Here is an 18,786-nt window from a genome sequence, read left to right as displayed (position 1 = left end):
AGAAAGGATTCGTTCATTTGCAGATAAAGTGCTGAGTTACTTTGTGCTCTATTCTTTGTTTTCTTATCTTTTCTTGACAAATGTGGGTTTTAGGGCGTCTTTCTTTGATTGCTTTCCCTTTATTAACTTTATCCCTGCCTTTTTACACTTGGTTTTTGACATGTAAGCAGTACTCTTTACATAAATATATTTTTATAAGACTGATGCTGTAGTTGTCCCTAATCTTTGGCAGAACAGTCCGTATATCTTGGGTGTCCAGCATACCTCCTTTTCCATATTTATATTTCCTCAAATTTAAAGTCAGGCTTTTTCTAAAACACTGTCAAGGGATTTTTTAAATATTAAACTGTTAAGGACATAGAGCACTGTTGTAAAATGATGAACAAATACAGTACTGCAGAAATATTAAAAAACATTGTGAAAAGTCTTTTCTGTTGTCACTGCTCCCTTTACTCTCTGTTAAGCAGTCAGTATTAATCAAAGTTAAAAGTCTTAGTTCACCCCCAATATATTTTTTTTCAAGGAAACCATGTAACTCCTGCAATGACAAACATTGAGCATACCACTCAAAATTGAGAAAGAACAAAATACAGAAGTCTTACAATAAAAAAAGGGATGTTATCAAATGCATTGCATTGGCAGAACTTTTGAACAGAGTTTTCTCAGACTGGCAAGTTACAACTTTACTCAAAAAAGACTGGTTTTCCCTCCAGCTTGTTTGACATTGGAGCAGGAAAAAATTGGAGGAGCTAATTCCACTAGTTCAGAAAGAGCTGAAACATTACCATAACCCATGGAGAACAAAGTAGTCCATGGCCTGACACTGGAGGTAGATGTGTGCTGGGGGTAGAATCTCAAGAAAACAATCCCCAACAGGGAGGGATCTTGGAGCTGGCACTGAGCATCCCAAACTGCACATCAGCATCCTGCAGGACCTGGCTCCTGAAAGAAAGAATGTGGGAAGGATGCAGTGGAGGATGCAGCAGGTAGAAGGTGCAGGAGGGATGTGGGTTCATTTGTGAGGTCCAAGAAGCCCTTGCAGGGAGGATGCTATTAAAGACCAGGGAAAATAGTGCAAAACAGGGTGATCAACATGCCCATAAAGGACTACAGCAGCTCATGTATCCCTTCCAAGAGAAATAGGTGCTTACAACTTCATCACCAATTTTCTTTTTGCTTAGTTTAGTGCTTTCTCACACTTTCTCATTTAACCTAAAGCAAGGAAATTATAATGAAAGAAAATAATTCTGAATGAAACTGTTTTCATGTCGTCCTTCTACTTTATCACTTCACGCAAATATTTGAAGGCATAACTAGGTGCTAACCTTGAAAGTTTAATGTTAGGACTAACTTCTGCTCACTGTTCACCAAAACAGGGCCACTGTGTAACAGCAATAATGTAAGTCAGTGTCAACACGGGGTGCTGATATTTTAACAGAAAACTTGAGTTCATAATAAAGCCAAGTCAAGGTTTTTAGGGTGAGTTAAATTTACTGCAGCAGCGCCCTCAAGTGCTGTGACACTTCCCAGGCCCGATGGTGTCTGTCCCATGGGACACTGGGGTTCATGTACTGAGGCTTGATTGTTTAGCCCAGTAAGAGCATGTAAATTATCTTGGTGGAATTTTGATTGCTCACACAAGTCTGTGAGACTGTTTAAATTAATACCAGTGTGAAGGGAAGGGTGCTGGTTTGGGAGTTTCCCTTTTAATTGCTCTGTGGTAAGAAAGGTGCTCTCGGGACCAGTTTGGTTGGAAGTGATGGTGAAAGGAGACCTGAGCAGAGGAGCTTTGTTCAGACAGGTCAGCCATGGGCCAGGTCCTTCAGGATGCTGATTTGTAGTTTGGGATGCTTGGTGCCAGCAGAGCCCAGTGCACAGCTTTATCAACTGCTCTGCAGCTCCTGTGGCCTTTTCTTAGTTTAGGCTGCAGAGACAGAGGAGCAGAATCTTCTCTGGTGTGACTCATTACCTAAACAGAGAATTTAGGATTTAGGGAAGTATCCACTCTCCTTTGGTACTAAGGGAACTGTGCCTGATAGGCTGTGGATTTAACCAGCACACTACTGGTATATGGTGAAAACTGTATGGACAAAACTATGGCAGTGCAAAACAACTGTGGTCTGCTAGAGGTGTTGCACATCCTAAACATACATTATTATGGTTGTGCAAGGAGCCCATAGGCCCTGGACTCCCTGGACTGTGGCTTTGCCAGCAGAATTCAAGCTCTCCTTGAGGCAGCTGCTGGAGGGAGCCCTGGCTGCACTCCCTCCTCAACTTGTGAGCAATGAAGCCCCAGTGGCTCCCAGAATTGCAGCATCTCTCGCAGCTCTCTGACAAAGCTGTCTGTGTGATTTCCTCCGTTCTCCAGAATTCCCTTCTCTTGAGCTCTCCACCTCTTGTCTCCCAGCATGTCTGATCAAAGTAGGTCAAGTCAGCTTTGTTCAAAAGCAGAATTGCCCAGTGATGCCACTGTGTCTGGAGAAGCAAATTCAGCCTAAGGGAATGATTCCATGGGGGTAATGCAATCACAGCACCTAATAATTACCTGTATCCACAAAATGAACATTTGAGGCATTGCTCAGAGCAGAAGGCATCACTTGCAACTCTCATTGTGTAAAAGTAATGCCCTTTCCTCCTAATTATTAAGGAGTATTTTTGTAAAGATACTTCAAAGTCTTTATTTCTAATTCCTAGCATATACTATTCAAATGCATGTTCTGTAGTGTCCTTTTGTGTGGGTTTCTCTGGATCCAGAGGGAATAGCAATTGCAATAGTGATAGCAATCTGTGGAATGAGAAATTGCAACATTTGGGCCATACCCACTCCTTATATTTTAGTCTCAAATGAGTATTTCTAGAATAAAACAGGAAGAAAGTAAGAGGTCAGAGGGAAGAGAACTTAGAAATCATTCAATTGTTTGAGTTATGAGAAAAATGGTGACACATCTTTAAAATAAACAAATACAAAGGTCAGTGGCCAGAAATTCAGTAGCCTAGGGCTTTTTTGGCCACTTAAACAAGGAAGTTCTAAAGCCTTTGGCCCAAGTGCTTCTCTCTGCTGCACATGGGGAGTTTCGCACAGCTCCTTCCTTAGGTGACCTCGGGCTGATTTTGATTTGCACACAGGAGAAAGGATGGCTTTTCTTTTGCTGGGAGTTTTATCACTCCGGAGCAGTGCTGTGAAGAGTTGGTCACTGGATTCAGTCCCTATTACAGCTCCCTATTACAGCTCCCTATTACCCCCTGCTGCAGGCTGGAGGAAGATGTACTAAAGGTACACCCCTCTCCAGGTGAGACATCCAGCAGGCTCCTTAGGTATTTTGGGCCAAAACACAGGGGCAGTGTGTGAAATACTGTATTTTAGATGCATCACACCCCATATTACGGTATTGCAGAGACAACCTGCCTTGTCCCTTTGTTCTCTTTACACCTCTACCATTGCCCTCCAATAAAGGAGGGGGAAAAGAAAGAAAGGGAAAAAAGCCCCAAAAATGCAAAACCAGAACATGAGGAGAAAAAGGAAGTGACATTATTTGGCAAAGCTTCAAGGGGAACATGACCAGGGAGTTTGGTTTTGCTGACAGAAGAGGGGGCCAAAGCTGCAAGGACCGAGGGTGGGTTTCAGATTAAAAAAGAAAGAGGGTGACAATGGGAAGGAGCCAGGGAAGTGAAGGAGCAGAGTGAAGGGCTGAGCACTCTGGGTGCACGGGAGAAGCCTCTCCCAAGCAGTGTTGTGGGTGTGAGACTGGGGTCAGCCTGCCCACGGGAGCTGGAGCTGTGCCTGCCCAGCTTGGGCCACAGCTGCCACTGTCCTCTGGCTACAGTTTTGACATCTGCAATGAGTTATTATTTGCGGGGGGGGGAAGTTTGTTGAGCTATACTTTGCTTTAATAATAATATCAATTTCTATAACGGTACTGCGCAGGCATTTATTCATAGCTTGGGTGAGGTTGTACTTTCTGTCTCTGTCTTGCTTCTGCTGTTGCAACCCAGGGCATAGCGCTTCCATGGCTAATTCAGGGCTTTTGGAGAGATTTTCACTCTCTACCTGGCTGTAAAGTACCCCTGGCCCCTGGGCTGAACTCTCTCTCTTGCTCAGAAAAGTATTTTGCAGAGCAGACACAGCAAGACAGGTTTGTCCAGGGATGCTTCTGTCTTCCTGTGCCTCTGAATGCATGTTTGCCTGTCATTCTGCAACAACGTGGTGATGGCTAAAAGGGAGGATAATCAGGATTTCTTGCAAACACAGAGTTACAACACTGATAGCAATGTGGCAGCAAAGTTTCCATTTCCCTGCTTAAAGCATCTGCTCCCAGAAAAGCATTTGCAGAACCACTGCTGCATTCTCCTATTAATGACTTTTCAGTGATTTTTGCTTCTAGCCTTTCTGAAAGCAGCCTGCAAATGGCACTTCATTGCTAATATCACATCATGGGAGATGGTTAGTCTGAACCCCTGCCTGTAGCAGGCATCTAAAAGCTAATGGAAATCGGTAAAAATCTGTATATTATAATAAAAAAAATTATAATGCATACATGGAGCACAGCTCCAAGACGTCTGACCAGCCTGCTGCATGTCTGGTTTGGTGATATGTAAAATTTTGGACAGGCAGCGGTACACATGGACACTTTTTGTTCCTGTATAAACAAAGCATGTGAGTGCATACGTGGTCGAGCTATGGAGGGAAAATACAGCCTGAAAACTCCTGTGAAGGCAGTACAGGAGGTGATGTGACTTCCCACTGAAAAGCCAATCAAGAAGAGTATCAGAAAAGCAACTGAAATGGGGCTATTAGGAGGAATAAATGTAGGTAATGATGTTGCCAACTGTTACAATCATTTTTTCTCTGGGTCTCACCATGGTTATTGCTTTTTTTCCCTCAGCTACAATCCGTGGAGCACTGGCACTGAACTTCTGCTGTCAGTCCAAACAAGCCACGTTTTCTAGCTCTTAAGAGTTCTGAGAAACATTTCAAGTGTTCCCAAAAGGCTCATAACTGGAAGGTGTATTTTTCCTTTAAAGTCTGAAAACTTTGGGAGGGTTTGATCCCTTATTTTAAGTGGCTGGGATTTGCACATTTGTGATAAATTTCACTAAAATATTGTGAGTGGGGTGGTGTCTGTTGCCACTCTTCAGTGATGTGTGAGCTACCATCATCCTCCTGAACTGGGATTCTTTGTTTTGGCAATGAGAAGAAAATGAGGAAACCTGTGCTTCCAAGAGAGGAAATTTTAAAACACACAAGCATGTCCATATGAGATGGGAGGTGGCATTAGTGCGGCACCTGGCTCTTCTAGGTGGGAAGGAGTGGCACCCACTGAACTGGGCGCTGGGCTGTGCCCTTGGGACTCTGTTCGGTCACGCAGCTCCTTCTGCTGCACGTGCAGCCTGTGAGTCCTGCACATGCTAATGGGAATTTCTGACAACAAATTCAGAAGGTATTAGTGAAGGAATAAATCCCGCATTGTTAAAATCTCTTGGATGAATAATTACTGCAGATAACCCGGAGTGTTTATGCCTTTGCCAGTTGTGGTGCCACTTCCTGACCAACTTCTAGAGCTGACTCCAGCATCACCTTCCAGCCCCTCTCCACATCCAGACCCAAAACCAACATCTGGACTTGTCTGGAATCAATCCAGGAGCTGCTTCCAGGATAATTTCTAGAACCACCTCTAAAGCCATGTCTAGAGTAATTTCCAGCTCTAAGGTGATTTATAGAAGAGCCTTTGAACTTGCCCCTGGGTCAGGGTCTGCAGTCGCTCCCAACACTCCTCTGGCGTGAGTTAATGTGTTGATCACACATGGAGCCAAGCTGGAGCTGCCTCTGGAGCCCCCCCTTTGCTGTCTGCCGGGTGAGGTCCTGCTGGGGCCCCCCTCCAGCCCCGACCACCTCTGCTTTGCCCCCTGCCTCCTCCCTGGGCGCTGGGCAGCAGGGCACGGGGGCCAGGAGGGCATGGGCCAGCCAGCATGGCTTACTGTAGCGTTTTTTTCTTGTTCTTGTTTTTTTTTCCCCGTCACTTGTGCCGCTCTCCGCGGGAAGCAGCAGTCATTTCAATGTGCGCTTTGTGGAAGCAGAGCTGTCTGAGCCCTTTAAGCGGGAGATGAGCTCAGGTAGAAGGAACGCAGAGAGCTCCTTTCATCAGCCAGGGCCCCGCCGGCGGCTGCGGGGCATGTCCGGCCAGTTATAAATGGATCATGTGTTGCTATTTTTAGCCGAGAGAGGATTGTAAATATAAAAGGGTATAAAGTGCAAAACTTAGCAACAGTGGCGTTTGTTTGCTTTTTTCTTTTTTTTTTTCTTTTTTTTTTCTTCCCTTTTCTTCCCCTCCCCGTTGGCAGAAATGTATTTGGAGAGGAATGAAGTTAGAGCAGGAGCTTTGCCCGTGGACTTTGCACTGCTTCTATAGACAGGGATATATAGATCTGTATCGCCAGGCGGGGGGGGGAACGGGCTCTTCTGGTGCTGTTTGAAGAGATCCAAAAGTGCAGCCTGAAATGAGATGGAAGCGCTGGGAGGGGGAGAGGGGGGACCCGGGGCGGGCTGGGGGGAGCGGGGCCGGCTTGGGGACAGAGTTCAGCAAATGGAAAACACTGACACGGGTAAAAATAGTAACAGCGGGGTTAAAAATAGCATCTGGTGAAATAAACGCGCAGTAACTCCTGAAACCCTCCTGGGAACTGCTCCCTCCCGATCCGCCCCTGCCCTGCGCCCCGCTGCGCTCCAGCCAGGAACCCCAAAGCAAACCCCCTCAGCAGCTTGAAACCATTAAAGCAGACCCTGCACTCTGCAGAGGACGGGCTTTGGAGACTTTTTAGACGATTTTAATGGATTGTTTTGTTTTCTTTTGTTATTTTGTTTGCTGAAACTTCTCGCCAGAGAAAGGGGGAACAAATCCCTCTTTTTCTGACACCCTCGTGCGGTCCTGGGACAGAGCAGTTAAAAGGTCCTTGGGGTTGTTTCTCTCTTTTTTTCCTTCCTTTTCACTTTTTTGGTGTGGTTTTTTCCCCTTTTTTCTTCCTTTTTTTTTTTTTTCTTCTCTGTTTACTGGTGGTGTTCTTGCTTTGGTGCTTAAGACCGTATTGTCGCTTCTGGGAGCGCAGAGCTGTCGCCCTGCCCTGGCCCTGGGCCCCGGCAGCGCCCAAAGCCGCGGGGCAGAAGGATCTGAACCCCTGCACTGAGCTCCCCACACATGACGAAGGTGCAGGCTGTTCTCCAGGCACGGCGGGGTGGCAGAGGGAGGGGACAGGAAAGGATGGAGAGACCTTGAGGAGCTTGTTCTGTGGAGCAAAGCCTTGGCTGGTCCCCTCTCTAGAGGTGTCGAGGGCTTGAGAGTGGGAAGGGGCGTCAGGGAGGAGCAGGCGCTCCTGGGGCAGGGGAGATGCTCAAGAGGGCTGGTAGAAATCTGCTTCGAGATCTTTTATAGCTCTGGCTGTAAATGTTGTGTAAATTTTGACTGGACCAGGTAACTGAGGCGGAAACAATTGTTGTGACAGAAAATGCAGACCTGGTTTCTGAAGCTGCCCCGCCACAGGACAGGGACAAACTGGAGGCCCTGCAGTTCAGAGGCAATTACATTTTTAATCAGATTTTTTTTCTTTCCCCCAACCAAGCAGCTGCAAATCTGTACGTGGCTTTTTGTCGCCCAGGTGGAAGGGGTGGGTGTCTCAGGGGTGCATTTTTAACACGTCCTCACGGGGTAGTTCTCTGCTCTGGCTGTGGGTGGAGGAGATGCCCCGGCAGGGCTGGACCAGCCTTTGTCTGTGGGATTCCAGGTGCTCCTCTGCTGAAAAACTGGGAAACCAAACGTGATAAATGTGATTACAGGAGTTTCTGTATCGAGGCATTTCTGGAAGTGGTTTGCAATCGCAGGTTGATGTCTCCCTGTTTTCCCAGGTCTGGTGCAGCCCTCCAAGGTGGTGCCAGTGCTGGAGGTGAAGGGGAGGGCGTTTATCTGGCAAAACGACAAAGAAGGAGAATGTCCTTAATTGTATTTAGCAGGCTAAGCCCTGAGCATTTAATTACTTTTTTTTTTTTTAAGGATTGGACATTCCACAGCTTGTTTCTCTAGATCATTTTAAATTAGTTTTGATGTTTAAATATATTTCATATGAAGCCTGTCTAAATCTTTTAACCAGTATATTTTGAAAGCGCAAGTATGCTTTCCTTTGATAGAGTACCTAGAAAAACCCTTTTTGTATTTGAACAAAGCTGTTTTGTTTTTATATTAGGTTGTTCCAGTCCTTCTAATTTGTTCATTTCAAATTTGATTCAGCACACAAAAATGATGCAGAAACTCCTGTTATGAATCTAAACTGAATGTTCATTTTCTTATCAAAATATTATTATCAAAAAATATTAGTCATTCTTCTTGGCATAGTAAACAAAGGAACATGTGGATGTGTTAATATATTCCAGACCCAGAAAACAGGGATAGTTTATATAAGTAAAATAAATAATTCTTGACTATTTACTAATTGGATCACTTCAACAATAGTTGACTAATAGTCACATGTCTAAACTGCATCTTGCCCATTTCTATTCTTTAGGGAATTGAACACTTAGAGAGTGTTTGTTTGTTGTTGTTTTTTTCCAGGGATTGGAATTTTTAAATTGTTACCTTTTTACATACCTTATAGTTCTTGTCTTCTGTAACTTAGGAAGTCAGAACTAGGAGGAAAAAAGCTCAAATGCAGTTGAAATGAATCCCTTGGGAGTCTGCAAAGAAATTAAACCGAGATGGTAAATAGTGTGAAGGAATTTAAGATGAGTGAACACAAGATAGAGTTACTTTACAAGTGTATTATTTAACTGCTTTGCATAGATAGAAAAGATTTGGATTCTCAGAAACAGTGATGTGTTGATGTGTCATTTATTGGTTTTGTGTCAATGGATTTTTGAATTATACACCTCTAATTCCAAATTGCATTGGTGGCACAGGAGTGAAAGTAAAAAAACCTGATTTTTTTCCTCACTACTGTAGTATAAATGTGCCAGCCTATAGCATATGAAATTCCTATATTTCTACATATGGCTCTGCTAAATTGTTACTTGTTCAGTTGTTAGCATTGCCTGTTGAGTTATTTTGCTCCTGTTTGTAACTGCTTTAACATTTTGTTATGTTTTTCCAACTTGGAGAACACAGGTGGCACGTTGGTAATTGATAACAGCCAGCCGAGATTAACTCCTGGGATTAGGTTGTTTTAGATAACAGAATTCCACATTTGTATTTTTTCACTTGCCTGAGCTTTAAAGAAATCAATCCTGTGATTGTTGCTTGTAAGTAATAAAACTTAACCCCCCTCCTGCCAATGGTTTGATGAGGATATTGTTTGTTCAGTGAGTACTTAAATGCTCATGGGTATTTTACTACCCTCTAAAATAATTTTTTGTATTTATATATATGCATCAGAATCTAGAGTGCATTGATAACTTAGCATTTTATTTGAAAGGGATAACTTTCGAATAACTGATATTATTAAAATATCAGATAATCTATTTATTTTAAAGAGAATATATTGGAGAGTTTTGAGAACAAGTGAAAAATTTGTAATTTTTTGACAACATAAAGAGAATATCTCTGGAAAGTCACAGCTAAGATCTTGTAGTCCTTGTTTGTTCAGAATGATTTTTACAGAACTAGAATTTTTGGATGCATGGTAGGGAATTCCATACTGTGCTCTAGAAACTAAACAGAAGAATTATATTTTGTTAGAAAAAAACAGACAGTAATTGCAAAGCCAAAAATCTAAAAATAAATTCTTCTTTTCCTGGTAAACTTTTCCTGTTGCATGTTTCACAGTGAGGGCATAAAGGAGGGGGGTTGAATCAACCTTTTTGATACTTGGATTTTTCCTTGGAACCTACCTCCCCTTCCCTTACCCTAAATGCATTCAGTTTGAGGTAGCATAAATAAAATTTGTTAATTTAAAATATTGGATAATATTTTTCTTCCTCATTTTTACATAGATGAATCAGATGGATAGAGTTAATGGTTTTCAGAATTTTGATATAGTCTTTTTTAATTTGAGGTTGGTCCACTTTTTCATCTAAATAGTATTCTATTATTATCAGATTAATATACTTAATTTTATTAGCATTTCTACAAACTCCATGCTAAAAGACATGGAGATATATGAAACTGCTTTACATGTGTTTGAAGATTATTCTGTACTTTTATACTGGCTCAGTACCTTTGTCCTAAATGTGAACTGTAACCATAGTGTTAAACATGCAATTGTAATACCTAAATTTTAAGGAAAAGTAGGGAATTTGGTGGCAGCAACCATGGTTAGAAATTTGGGTATTTTAAATGATGGGAGAAAGTAATACCAAATATTATTTTGTCACTCTGTAAAATTCTTAAATCTGGTGAAAATTAATTTTTTAGCATTTTTCTATATACTGAAAAATGAGCACAAGGAAAACTAATATTCTGGGAAGGTGTGGCATAGCATTTCGAAATAAATGAATGCAATTAGTGAGATACTAATTATGACATTTGTTATTGATCCTTAGTGGGTTTTTTCCTCTTAGGGAAAGCTGGTTAATTAAAACAATGAAAATGCTTTGTTGAGAGAAAAAGAACCCAACTTACCTTGGCACAATTCAAATAGTAAAACCTACCAAAGTGTGTCTCAAAGGAGCAGCTCTGCCAGAGCTCGCAGGAGATCTGCTCCCACTTCCCCAGCTCCTGCACTTCTCCCTGTGTGCCACAGCAGGAGCAGACACTGAAATTGCTTCTTGTTTCAGGGGAGCACAGGAACATCGGGAGGCCCCTCTGGGTGGGGAAAGCTGGGACTCGTTTAGTGATGATTCTGATTATCTGTAATTATTTGGCAATACTGGACCTGCTCAAGTCTAATCCCTTTTTCTTTATTTGAGTGTATTTTAATAGTATTTTTTTGAGTGAGAGATGTAGGGAAAACGAAGCTTGGCAAAAAAACTCAGAGTATTGACTTGCTGTTTGCATATTTGGGAAGGATTCCCTTCGAAATACTTCTAAGGCTTTAGAAAACTGGAAAGGAAAAAAAACTTTTTACAGTAAAACCACTGATGTAATTACCATTTCTTAAAGTGATGCAACACTTTCAGTTACCTAAATAGATATTTCCATGCTAATAACAAAACCAAGGGAGACAACTGACCTGCAATTTTAATTTCTTCTGTCAGATTGTGCTAGTTCTGTTACTGTTTTGAGACAGAGTTTTCATTCTTGAAGTCTTTACTCTTGCTCATGAGCTTTGCAGCTTCATTCCTGCTGCACAGGCGATGAGGTCGAGGGAGAGATGCTGCTGGGTCTCCTTCACATGGACAGTCCCCCTGGAAACCTGCAGAATATGAAACGTGTGCCAAGAAGGTCAAAAGTCATGTGTGATTGATTTGCTTGATTTTTAACAATTGTGAGGAAAAATAAAATGTAGTCATGATTGTGTAGTGATTAATAGCACTTACTCTGGATTTCTTCTTCTTATTTCCCCTCTGCAAATCCCTTGCAGTCAGAAACACAGGCAGGTATTCAGTGCATACTGCTGGTTTCCTAAAACATCCCCTCTCACAGATCTCTCCATTAGGCAGCAGAGAGCTGCCAAAGCAGGATCCTGCCGAGTATCAAAGGGCATCCCCTGCAAGGAAACGCAGCTTCTCCCAGCACTTTGACAGAGCAGCTGTCTGGCATAACCAGAGCTGCAGCTGGATAGTCCCAGCCCTGCTCATCCTGCTGTTTTTTGTTAGGAGTTTATAAATACACACTGCTGCTCGTGCAGTTAGGGTCAGGATTTTGTGGGCTGTTTGGGTCCAAAGGGCTCTGTGTGTTCCCAGACCCGCACAAGAACCACTCCCAGCCAGGAGTCTCCAGCTGCCGGCAGCGGCTCCGCTGTGGTCCTGGTGCAGCTTCCTATGCTCTCCATACATTCAAACCAATAGAATATTCCCAACAAACTACTGGCAGCTGCCACCAGTGGTTCAGGAGCGCGGTTCTTCACCCTCCATCCAGGGCTCTGCAGCAATGTGTTTGCTCAGATGCTCTCCCATAGCCGAGGGAGACATCTGTTAGTGCTCATCCTAAAAACAGCCACTCCTGGGGGCTCATGGATCACACAGGAGTGTTAAAGCTTGGGATCCCTTGACCCTACCTGGGGGTCTCAAGTGGAGCTCCTTAGCCCAGGGAGCTTCCCACTGTATTGCCATACAATGCAAGCCCAGAGGTTGATGCTGCTGCTCACACCTCAGCTTTGGGCACGGAAGTATTGGATGTACAAACGCAACTCTGGATGGAAGGGTTGGAAAAATGGAGTAGTTTAATTGAAACAGGTTTAGTCAAGCTGGCAAGTGAGCCCAGTACAGAAATAATGGGGCTTCTCGCAATGCAGCATCACCCCAGACCACTCAGGGAGAGAGCCCAGGCAAAGCGGGAGGCAGGGTCTGCACGGTTCCGCTCCCGCTCGTGCCTGGGGAGCTGGTGCAGCAGCAGCAGGTCAGCTTTCCCATATATGGGAAAACCCTGCTCTAATTTTTAAAGCTGTGTGTTGTGGCAGTGCTGAATATGGGAATTTTATAAGCAAAGCTGAATGCTTGTTATGTTCATCTGGACGCCAGCATCTGGCAAGCTGTCATTGCGGTTGCCAACGTGTGCTTGCAGTCTTTGTGAAAGCAGGTTCCCAGTGTTTTCCCACCTCTTTAGGATTTTCTAGTAGCTGTGTGAACAAGGGATACAGGGGAAGGCACGATGATGAGATGCTCTAGGAAAGCAAATGACCAGAGGGCCTCATACACGGGACATTTTGCATCAGTAGTTTGGTGAGAGAGCCAGGAGAGGATAAGGATGAGCATGGCAGCAGTAAATGTGCTGGTTCAGGGGCCTTATTTGTTAATACATATTATTTTGGTATTATTTGGATTAACACTGAGCTCATCCCTTTACTAATCTGAGTGCTTTACTCTTCTCCAAGCTGTTGCTGGCTGCCCATACAGAGAATAGACAAGCAGCCTGTCATTTCTGTAATTCTCATAATCTAATTACTGCCTGCCAGAGCAGCAAGGAACTTCTGCTAAAAATCCATGATGTACTTACTGCCTTGATGCAGATGTCTGATCTGGAGTAAAGATCAGCCAAAAATGTCCTGAGGGCTCCTAAGCATACCAGGAGGCTGAGATGCCTCTGGGACTGTGACCAGGGTTGAATTTTTCTCTTGGTTGCAGTTCACCTATGTGTGAGAATCTTAACTACAGCAATTAAAGGCTGAGGAAAATGGGAAGGACACAACCATGTCACCTCTAGGACAAAGTAGCTGTTTATGAACAAGGTTCCTGCCCTGGCAGCCTGGACGGGACAGGCCGAGCTCCCCTCCAGGCACTACTTAGCATTTTGGGTGCTCTAAATGCACTCATTTGGGGTTTTATGTTTGTTTGCTTCTAAGGTAAAAATAGAACATTAATTGTTATTTGTAAAGGGCTGGATTCTCACTACTGACCAGCCCAAGTCAAGTTAATTCATACAGTAGTTACTTCACTCAGAATACAGGGTGCAGTTTGCTGCCATTGCCCTGCTGACCACTGCTTTTGAGCCAGCAATGTTCAAAAGTGCCTGGTGGTGCTGTTTGTGGCTCCTCTGGTGTTTATCCCTTGATTTCGGGTGGCAGTGAAAACTCTCCTTTGATGCCAGCCTGCCTGCTCCAGTAGCAGAAGTGCCAGCCATGAGCAGGATGTGAATCTAGAAACTTTTTAATGAACTTATTTAAAACCAGCCATTTTGCAGCTGTTCCAAAACCCCAGAAATGAACCCACCCTGGCCATTCTTGGCGGGCTCTGGTTATTCCCAGCACATGCCCTGTTTTAGGGGCAGCACCTGTGGGAATTTGCCATTTTCTCAGTAGCTGGAGAGGAAAACATTGCAGGTACTCCCTGGCTGGAAAAGAGGGATGCAGCAAGCAGCAGCTAGTTGCAAAATAGCCGCTTTAAAGCAGAAGCTGCCTCGCTCTGCCAAAGCTGAAGGGCCAGCCCCGGAATGGAATGCTTATAAAAATAAGATGGTAACCATGCAGCAGAGACGGAGAGAGACCAGGAAGTTTCAGTGTTACATACAACATGATACTCTGCTTGGAAAAATATTGTCACAATTGTAGAGATACGGGCACGGATCCATAGTTGAAAGGCATAACCCAGTACCTATCATTAGGGTGATTTCAATCTCTCATTTCCAATTTTGTCTGTGTAAGAAAACTCTTTTTGGCTTGGAAGTTCTCATGTGAAATGTGTAGCCAAAGGAGATGTGTCTGGGGAAAAGTTTGGAGTAATTGGTTAAGGCTGGTTTTGAATTAGAGAGGGGGGAAAATTTGTCTTATACCATTTCAAAACATAACAGTATATTGATTTATTTAGAAATTTACAGGATGATGGATTTATTTTAGCTTAACCATGTTGATATTTATGTGATGGCTTGGATTTTCAACAAAGTGAAAGAAAGTGCTTCTTTCATGCAACCTGATGAGGAAATAAAAACATGACAGCGATCTTTGAAAACATGAACGTTGCAGCTTCTCAGTCATACTAAATAACAGTGGGATATCTTGGTTTTCAATACTAGGGAAATCTTGCAGTCTGTACAATGAAGGTTTTCCTCTGTTTTTTAATAGTGGAATCTGATTTCTGTCATCTTGAAGACAGGCTATTCCTTGAGTTTTAATTACATCCAGAGAGAGAAGTTTCTGCTGGGACAGGGACTGATGAGATGCAAGAACTAATGTAAACTCTCTGACTTCATTCTCCTTCAGCAGGACCCTCAGGGATGCTTCCAAGAAACCAATGTGGGGCACCGGAGAAGGGGACAAACCTGATCAGAGTGTGCTGGGTTTACACTTCTATTTGTGCTCTCTCATCTGGGAAGATGTAAAGTTCTAGCACTCCTCCAGGTTCAAAAATTGTTTAAGAACATGTAGTCAGAGTGATAGAGAGGGGGTGTACTACAATTCCTTACAAATTTGGGAAAAAAATGCTAAAGCACTACTTACGTACTCTCTCTGTCTTGTGCTCCCCCCCCTCATGGGGCGCATAGACACTGAATTTTCATCATTACCCATTAAAGGCTACTTCAATAACAAAAAGATCACTTTCTTGCTTTGTATCAAAGATGTCATTGCTGAAAAGTGAGTAGGGTGCTTTCTTTTGAGCTGTCAGTTTACAGGCGAGCTGTGCCTTCTTGTGGGATCCTGGCAAGGAATTAAGAAATTACAGATTATTTTTCCAACAATCCATTTACTTTTCTCACTGTTTTGCTCTTATCACAGTAGGGACAGAGTGGTTCACCTCTGGCGTATTTAGTTTCAGGGCAGACAGTTTGTGTGGAGGTGGGGGGTATTCCTCATGCATTTTCCTGCATTTTATGCTTTGTTTTGAACCTTCAGCCCCCAAATTTCAGTGGAGCAGATGGACCTGAGGTGAAATCACCCCACGGGCTCTGGTTATTTGCATTGTGTCAGGGTTTATCAGTGTCTGTAAAAAATACTTTTCCAGCTCTGCGTGGGGTTCTGTGTGTGTTATACTGGAGGTTTTGCAAATCCTACCAGGGCTGGGAAGCACTGAGAGGACACCCAGGCCTTGACTGCATTATTTGGGTCCAGCCCTCCTCTTTTGCAGCCCTGATGTTTGGTAAGTGTATTGCTTTATATCACCAGACCCTGCTCTGGTTCTGTGCAAAGATTTTCCACTCCTGCTCTCGTCTATCTTTAATAGATAATGCTTTGAGAGCATTTTATTTATTACAAAGACCTTGGCTGACATGATTCATCTTGGCAAGCAGTGAAAAAAAAAAAAAAAAAAATTATATATATATGTATTTTTATGTCACCTTTATGAGGTCTACAAAGAGTGGGCACTCAAATGTGGTACTTCTGTCAGAGATGTTAGTGTTTACTTTACAAGCAAGACAAAACTCTTAAGAACCAGCAAAAACTAGGTCTAACTAAAATAGCTTAAGTAAACAAAGATGTTTCTCTTCTGCGAGGAGGTAGATGTGTCTGTGTAAGGACGTGGTCCCTATGGAGTCTGCTCTACCACAGAGTATAAATAAAAGAAAAAAAATCTACAGTGGAAAATAAGTAAAAATAAAAAATCAGGAGGTTTGTTGCTCTTGCTTTTGGAGTGTCTCATCATCAGGTCACGGTTGGTTGGTGTGTGCTGAACACTGCTTCCCCAACTGCATTTTCCTCACTGCATCTTCCTGAGGGACAACAGCAGATTCCTCCTCTGCATGTGGGGCCAAAGAATTTCAGTTTTCCCCCAAAATGAGGTGGGGGCACGTATAATTTCATGACAGGAGCAGGTTCTGTGTAGCAGTGTGCTGAGTGTCCCCCTGCCCCACTAAATCTCTGCCTGGACTGAACCAAGGGGATATCTCAGCCTTTTTTATTGATGTAGTTGAAGACAGGTGACCTTTGTTATTTAGCAGCTTTATTGTCCTCTGCTCCACCTCGAGTATCATCTGGATTTCCAGGAAGTAGATGAAAACATTTTGTAGCCTGCAGGACGGAGGTCATCTTACAGAGGCATTCTATGAAGTTTCTTTCCTGAGGAAAGGTTTTTTTCTTGTTAAGAAGCTTGTAGCTCTATTTAAACTTTTTTTTTTTGTAGTCCATAAAGGCAGGAGAAAGATGCTGTAGACTGACTGCACAGCCTGCTTTGTATTGCTTAAAAACAAATTGTTTCCCTTGACCTTGGAGGGAGTTGGGATGAAGTCGCAGCAAAGGAATATAGCATAAAATACAGGGTAGAGGGTTATGCCTGCCCCCTTCTAAATCTGTGATAACCACTAAGCTTAAGTAACTTCCTAAAAGGTGTTTTATAAGGAGCCTGAACAGTGGCAAGGACTGGTATTTTAATTTTAATAGATTACGATCGTTTGTCTAGGCAGAAAATTTAATTAATTCCTGCATCAAGCTTTAGTTTTGGCTTATAAGACCTAATGCCTTTAAAAAACTCCAGTCTCGATTTAGAAGCTGTAAGATGTAATATAAATACTTTGAAATGCAGGCACCAACATAAATTTATTTTTAAAAAGTAACAGAAAAATGTAATCTTTGTGATACTATCAGCATGCCAGATATCATATCACCTGAAACTTCTTGGGAGGTTTTCTTACAGCTCTGTTAGCTCAGACCCTGCGTGGATCAACTTTTACACATTTTTCAAGTCAGCAAGGCTGCAAACAAGGATTTAGAGACTGTAAAGCAGTAAAATTGCAAAGGAGAGACAGTGGCGTTGGAGAAAAGGGACTCTGATATTTAGTTTCTTTTTCTTGGCATTATTTAGACTCCCAAATGACAACGTTTCTAGTTTTCTAGCACAAAGGAGGCTTCATGCTGTTCAGGATCTGCTGTAAAGTTCTAGTACAAATCATTCTGTATCCCAAACAATTTATCTAGTTCAATGATATTTTTATTTCACAGCTACAGTTTATAGGCCCTAGTCTAATAGCTGGTATTTTTGGAAACCTCCCGTTTATCTAACAATAAGAGCCAGGATGGAATATCAGTTTCCACTTAGATTTTCCTGAATTCTCTCCCATGAAATCAATAACATTATTTTTTTAAATTAAGCTTTCTTTTGCTTTTAAGGAGAAAGGCTAAAAAGGAAAAAAAAATTAAATTCTGTTTTAAACAAATACCAAGGCATTAAAAAAAAAAAGAAAAATGGCATTAATTTCAGATAAGTTAAATAATCAGGGTGGGTTTTGTTACAACATTTACATCATAAAACGTGATTTTAATCGAAGGAATGTTACTGATTTACAGCATGCACTGTGAGTGCTAGAAGTACATGTGAGCAGGCCATTGTAACTTTAGTTTGTGTACATCAGTCTCACGTCTTAAATCCAAACTGTTGGGAGAGGGGCCGGGAGGCTGGAGAGGGAGAATCACATCAGAAAACTTTTTGACAAACTGACCTCCAGAAAATAACAAAGCACTGCCTCCCGGTTTTCCATTAGTCCCAACTACCTGAAAGGAGCTTTCTGCAGATGTATAATCATCGCAGTAGCACTTTCATTTCTGTCACAGAGGTCTAAATAAATGAATTGGCCATCTGCAATTAATTCACATTGTACAAATAGTTTGAAGACTGAGTCGTCTGTCTTCCGAACAGAGCGATCTATTTTTAGCTTCTCAAGCAAGCCTGTTTTGTGTTCTTTGTAGAGTCAGCGACATTCTTTCAATTTTTCAGCTTAATTAACACAAAAGAAATTGTAATCTGAGAAGGCAGCAGAAACAAGAACCCCCTGAAAACCATGAATTTGCAAGAAAGACGACAGCTTTGCAAAAGATAGATGGCAAAAAAAGAAAGAAAAAAAGTTCAGCGCAGTTTGTGGTTTTGGGGCTGGACACTGTATAGGCTAAGTTGTACACAGTTTGTTGATTTACAGTGAACACTCACAGGTTTTGCAATTAATTTTGGATTCTTTATTCTGAAAATGATGAGGGCCACAGAAAGAATGGTTTCACATGAGATAACAACTAAAACAGAATAATACTTGTGAATAAAGCAGATTTCTGTAGAATTTCTTACACAGGTCTGGTCTGGGTGTGAACCTTGGTGTGTGTTCCCTGGATGGTTGAGGGGACACTGAATCCACTGTGGATGGACTCTGTGTGCTCACAGTTGTAGGTAAATAATTATTCCAAGCTTAGATATATTCATATACATGTAATTTTTATTAGAATCTTCTCCTGACTAATGTAAAAATACCCCCTGCATCACAAGATGTATTCTGCACTGCTTGAGTTAGAAAATTTGTAGTG

General features: G+C 42.5%; 1 protein-coding gene and 1 long non-coding RNA gene across 2 annotated transcripts in view; one reads left to right on the top strand and one right to left on the bottom strand.

Annotated features, from left to right (window-relative positions):
- The window catches only part of GNAS (GNAS complex locus), a 132,313-nt gene that overhangs the window by 15,359 nt on the left and 98,168 nt on the right, over window positions 1-18,786 (top strand).
- On the bottom strand, window positions 7,020-12,436 carry LOC109144299. Its single transcript, XR_002044968.3, has 4 exons — window positions 11,453-12,436; window positions 11,146-11,328; window positions 8,631-8,716; window positions 7,020-7,952 (listed from the first exon to the last, which is right to left on the bottom strand). It is a non-coding gene; the product is annotated as an uncharacterized LOC109144299 (long non-coding RNA).

This window comes from Corvus cornix, chromosome 20 (assembly GCF_000738735.6).
Source record: "Corvus cornix cornix isolate S_Up_H32 chromosome 20, ASM73873v5, whole genome shotgun sequence".
Lineage (NCBI taxonomy): Eukaryota > Metazoa > Chordata > Aves > Passeriformes > Corvidae > Corvus > Corvus cornix.
This window is presented reverse-complemented; position numbering and strand designations above follow the sequence as displayed.